The 6297-nt window shown below is 36.3% G+C and overlaps 1 pseudogene; it reads right to left on the bottom strand.

Moving 5' to 3' along the window:
* Window positions 1-564: 564 nt before the first annotated feature.
* On the bottom strand, window positions 565-5884 carry LOC139460444 (putative nuclease HARBI1; annotated as a pseudogene).
* Between the last annotated feature and the right edge of the window lie 413 nt (window positions 5885-6297).

Here is a 6297-nt window from a genome sequence, read left to right as displayed (position 1 = left end):
AACAGGCATAGGGGTAACGCTTCGGATTCATACGAATAAGTCTACACCAATATTTTAGACACCTGCTAAAATAATTTATACATAGGTTATAACGGCCAACTTCGCCCAAAACGGCACTTGAAGACGCTTGTTTTCCCAGTTTCAAAAATCTTTTAAAATATAAACTTTGTACTCTTTCTATAGATCCTCTGTATGTATATCCCCAAATTTCACTGCCATAATATAGAATGGGTGCAATTTTTGAATCAAACAAAGCAACAATTGTCTTCAAAGATATATCTGGATAAGTTTTCATAAGTTGAAATAACGGAAAACATGACTTTCTAGCTTGTAATGAAATAGTCTCACAAGCTTTAGACCAGATTAACCTGGAAGAAAATATAATGCCCAGGTATTTATAATGTGAAGTTGCTTGCATTTCCATAGATTTATAAAACCATTTTTCCACTTTTTTTAGATACCCCCCGTTTCTGAAAACAATAATATTTGATTTTTCCATATTTACCTCCATTGCCCATTTATTGCAAAATAATTCTAATATATCTAATTTTCTTTGCAATTCTATCACAGAGTCTGCAAGTAGGACAACATCATCTGCAAAGAGCAGCAGCTTAATTGTTTCAATAACTTCATTTACAAAAATGCCCCGGCATTCACTTGCCTCAATTTCAGACACTAATTGATTAATAAAGAGGATAAACAATAATGGGCTCAACATACAGCCCTGTCTTACACCACAAGAGGTGTTAAAAACATCCGATCTGCTATTACTTATCTTCACACATGCACAAACATTTTTATACATATTTTCAATAACTTTATACATTTTACCATGAACGCCTTTTTGGAGAAGTACAAACAATAGTTTCTTTCTATCAACAAAATCGAACGCCTTTCTAAAATCTATAAAGGCGGCATAAAAGCGATGTTTTGGTTTTCTTAAATACTTTTGACACAACGCCTGCAAAACAAAAATATTATCAGTTGTTGAATGATCCTCTCTAAAACCAGCTTGGGATTCCGATAACATCTCATTGATTTCAGCCCAGTATCTAAGTCTATGTTCAACAACAGAAGTAAATATTTTACCCATTATATTTAAGAGGGATATTCCTCTATAATTGTTAGGATTTGTTGACTCACCAGATTTATACAAAGGAATTATAAGGCCAATATTCCAGGCACAAGGGAAAGTCCCTGTCTTTAAAATGGCATTGAAAAGTATATTTAAGTATGGGACGATATTCATGCAATATTTATAAAACTCGGGTGGTATTCCATCCGATCCAGGCGCCTTACCTAATTTTAAAGTTTTCAATACTTGTTTTATTTCCTCATCTGTTATCATATCTGAAAGCACCTCAGTATCGTTACATTTCTCACAATTCAGAGGATCATGATGTCTGATAAAATCTGCCACAGATTTATCAAACTCATTATCAGAAACTTGTTCAGGATTTAAAAGTTCATGAAAGTAAGTAACCCATACAGACGGTGGCACCCCAGATTTTCGACTGCGGTACTGTAATAAACGTTTAACACTACTCCAGAAAGTTTGGCAGTTTTTATTTAGTAGGGCGGAATTTATGGACTCAATCGTTTTGTGCTTAAAACACTCTTGTTTTTCATGACATAATTTTCTAAAATTTCTTTTAGACTCAAGGTACAACCTCAAATTTAGGGGACTTTTTGTTGTTCGAAGAAGGTGCAAACGGTTGTATTTCAACTTCTTTAATACATTACATTCATTATCGAACCACTGAGGTTGATTATGAACCTGAAATGCATCTGATTGTACTTTCCTTACTTTCTCAAAATGAGATCCTGCAACATAAAATAGATTTGTTAATTCATCTGCAGCTTCATCTATGTTCTCATTTACTAAGTTAGAGAATTTCTGTATAATTGATTGTACTTTATCCGAAGAGAAATTGGCGTTAAATTGTTGTTTTCCACCTTCTTCCCAAATATATCTTGGGATACTTGTTGTATGTACGTTATCTTTGGGATACTGAGGGATTGGATTTGGACAATAACTAAAATGGCATGATATTGGTAAGTGATCACTCTCTGTACGACTATGCACAAACATGTTGGTAATATGATCAAATATAGTAGTTGATGCTATAAAATAATCTATCAAGCTCATTCCATTAAAGCCGATAAACGTAAAACACCCCTCACTGTCCCCAAGCTTTCTTCCATTAACTATATGGATACCCCAAAGTTTACAGATGTAAAGAAGTGATAAACCAAACTTATTTATTTTTTCATCCTGAGAAGTTCTAGGCATACAGAATACATCAGAGCTATACATTTCCCCTAGATTCAGCAAATCTACATCTTCTTCACTTTCAATAATAAAATCATCCTGCTGTGCAACTCGAGCGTTCAAATCCCCAAATAGGAGTAGGTCTATGTCACTATCATGTTCGGACTTAATGGCAGCTATTTTATCATCAAGCTCTTCAATACCATTACCTTTAGGATTTTCATACAATGGGGAATTTTCTGGCAGTATATATATTCCTCCTAAAATAACTGGTTCTCTACAGCCTAATAAGCTTACAAACACACAGTTTTCCCATTCTGGGTGAATTCTCTTGAAGTAGTGAGCATATGTCTTTCTTATGTACAGTGCTACGCCACCAGAAAATCTACCAAATGTACTTATACGTTTTGCTGGGACAGGGAGACAGATATAATCATTAAACAGATAACGGATTTTATCAACGTTGTACACCATTGTTTCAATTAGGCAAAATATATCGAACCCTTCAAGAAAACTTTTAAAATTAGTATCATTTATTTTTGTTAGCAGTCCTTGAACGTTCCATGAACATATATGTAGGCAAGTTGACATATCTATGTGGCAACTACCAAAGCGGGAATCAGTGTCCACTATGGGTTTGTGGTCCAGACCACTGCCGAGTCCCTAAGTTTCCTGCTCACCCCTGGAGTGTCCCACCTTGTGGCTCATGGGTTGGTTCTCAAGCACCTCATGAAGCTCGTGGACTCCCTGTGCAGCTCTATATGTGCCAGCATTACGACCAGGGTGGGGAACTCGAAAAGGCGACTAACGGGATTGGGTGGTCAGGCTCGCTGACATGGTTGATGTATGTCATCGATCCCAATTGAGTGGATCGATGCTCATAATATTAATCACTGGATTGTCTGATCCAGACTCGATTATTTACAGACCGCCGTCATATAGCTGGGCTATTGCTGAGTGCGTCGTTAAACAACAAACAAACAAAGCTAAATAAATAAAAATTGTCGCACAGTACTTTTATTGGTGTACGCTAAAAAGCGGCGAAATTTCCTGTTTTTCGACGCAGAATAAATTCTCGAACAAAACTTAGCAGTGTCTTTTTTTCAAACCAGAACCTGATAAAATGATAATAAAGAAGCTAATGATAGGTTTGACAAATTTTCAAATAGTTCCATAATACTTATATCTACTTTGTTATTTATTTGGCTGCGTTTTCATTATGTCTCAGTTAGTTAAGTGATAATGATTGAGATCAGATGTGCATGCTTTAATTAATTAAAAGGTTCTTTTGGCCGGAATCGAACACTCAAAACTGTTCTCTTCAGTGTGCACGACAAATTTAATTTAAGTCATTAGAGTAACTCCCCCTTATGCTATTGATCATGGCTGACAACGCCAAGTTGAAAACATATCTTTCTGGATTGAAGTGAAAGGGATCCATGCATTTACATCTCTTTCAATTGTGAAATATATGTACAAGGTTGGTATTATTAGGCTGCATATATGACTTTACCAACACAGAACAGTGAGATGACCCACGCAGAACTGCGTATCATTCATTCTAAAGATTGCCGCTGTAAATCTGCCCGATGTGGCGCTATAATTATATGTTAATTTCAAACTTTCTGAGTTTCTAGTGACGACGTGTTAATTATCAAACATTTACCTGTAGTTCAACACGAAGTGCGTGCGATCTTGCAGATTTGGGCTGTAATTCAACATGAAATGTTGAGATGAATTAATTGTTACTTTATGTCTTTATATGAATATCAAGATAATATATTTAAAAACCTTAAAATCAAAATTTTATAATGATCATGGATACTTTACACTAACCTAAAAGTACTGTTGGGTGCACGTGATTTGTTGGCGGTATCTAATTCCATCAGCTGCTACTGGACCTTGGTGAATATTGCCACCATTGTTATTACCTCCTCCATCACCAGCATTCATTGGGACATTCAAATTCTTATAAATATTGTGCAAGATTGCACAAGCCTGTTTAAAAAAGACATGTAAGAAAATTTTACATTGAATAACATTTCATATACCAATGTCAAAATCATGAACAAACAATGAATGACCTTAAAGGTTTATCTATCAGTATAAGTACATGACTAAAATAATTAAAAGAACAGAAAATGAAAAATGAAATTAAAATGGGGAAATAATAATTTCTCACCACAATAACTTTGCAGACTTTTATCGGTTCCAAGCGGACCTCACTGTGCAGTACATGAAACCGTCTCTTCATTTGTCCTATTCCACGCTCCACTAAACTTCTTGTGATCTTGTGTGATCTTGAACATTGAAAAAATATATAAGTTTACCATGCAAATCATATATGATATAAATGGTAGGAATTCTTATGAAGTAACTGCTTTAACCAATTAATTAATTCATAGGAATAATAGCATATTTAGAAAATAATTGGTTGTATAGAAACCCTCAATATGCCTATTCATTACTGAATATGTTCAGTGTATTAGTAACCTAGTGATAAACAGCACAAGTTGTTGCTGTTGTTCACTTCTTCATGCTCAAATTAATGACAGGTGCATTAACTCCCTTGGTTAAATACATATTTATATATAAATTAGATGTTGCAATTAGAAAAGATGGAATATTGATAATGACTCCAATCTTCTTATGTAATATTTAAATGTTAAGCACTTACTTTCCGTATCATTAGTCAGCTTAATTAATCCCAAAATGATTTGAAAACTAGGGCCTAAATACTTGATATCAAGTCCATCAAAGATGTGAAACGTCTGTAAAATAATTAAAGTCATAAGGGGACACTACTCTCATTTGTGTTCCCGGCATTCCTTCGGTGACGATATCCTTCGGTTTTGATTTTTTTACCTGTTGTAATTTGTTTGTTGTCCGGGTTGAGGCCGCAGGTATGGCGTTAATAGATGTAGCCGGCAGGGATAACCGCTGTCCCCGAGCAGGTGACAACCGTGCGGAAACTAATTATTCAGAAGCGCATGTCTCAAATTGGAATTATTCTAAATCCTGGAATCATGTACTGACCCAGGCCACTTTGCCACGATGTTTAGTATTTTGTAATTCGCGTCCATGACGACTTGAACGTTAATGCTATGAAATCTCTTGCGACAAACAAATTCTGGCTCATTTACATGTGGAGCTATAAATCCTAACGTGTGTCCCATCAATTACTCCGATCACACCCGGAAATCCACCAATTGCTTGAAATTGCACCTGCGTTCGATTGAGGTCGGCCGCATTGGAGGGCATAGAAATGAAGCGATGTAAGATGGCCGGAGTCACGAGTGCATTTAAAGTCTGATTTATGACACGACTGACAGTTGGTTGACTTATCCCCAGATCGTCGCCATTGTAAAGCTGCATCTTACCTGTCGCCAAGTATCGCAAAGTAATGATTACTTTCAGTTCGGCGTCTAGCGACATATTTCATTTCGTAGGGGTTTGCAACTGATTCCTTACAAGATTTGTCACAAAATTTATGCCGGCACGATTGAGTCTGTATCTTTCAATAAGTTCATAATCAGTAAGGTCATTTAACACATCTTTTCGAGCTCGAAATATACGGTTTCTACGATGTCGCAACTGCACGGCGGCGGCCATATTGGAACTCTAAGAGTTTACCTGAGTAGATAAGAGTGCCAATGACCACTCCTAAAGATAGGAGTAACTTTAAGGAGTTATGAGTGAACTTTTAGGAGTTTTGGCAGTTAGGAGTAAATTTCCAACTCTAAGAGTTTTTATAAATACGGGTCCAGACGTCGACTCGCGAGTACGCATGAATGACGTGTTATTTAATAATTCGTCGGGTGGATTTTGTGACAGTGTGAAAGTGTGGTAGGGATCACTGTAAGGATGATGTGGATAACAGTAAGGAACGAGGGAGGCATGTGCATGGCTAGTGACAACACAACGGTGAGTTCGCTTTTGAATCAGTACTGAAAATATGTTGCCGGTGAAAGTGGCTTGTGTGAATGTTCCAGGACAGTTTCCAGTAGCCAAAGTATTCGACACAA

This window comes from Haliotis cracherodii, unplaced genomic scaffold, assembly GCF_022045235.1.
Source record: "Haliotis cracherodii isolate W230 unplaced genomic scaffold, xgHalCrac1.p SCAF_14, whole genome shotgun sequence".
NCBI classification, from domain to species: Eukaryota; Metazoa; Mollusca; class Gastropoda; order Lepetellida; family Haliotidae; genus Haliotis; species Haliotis cracherodii.
Note: the sequence above shows the minus strand (reverse complement) of the source record. Positions and strands in the feature narration are given on the sequence as shown.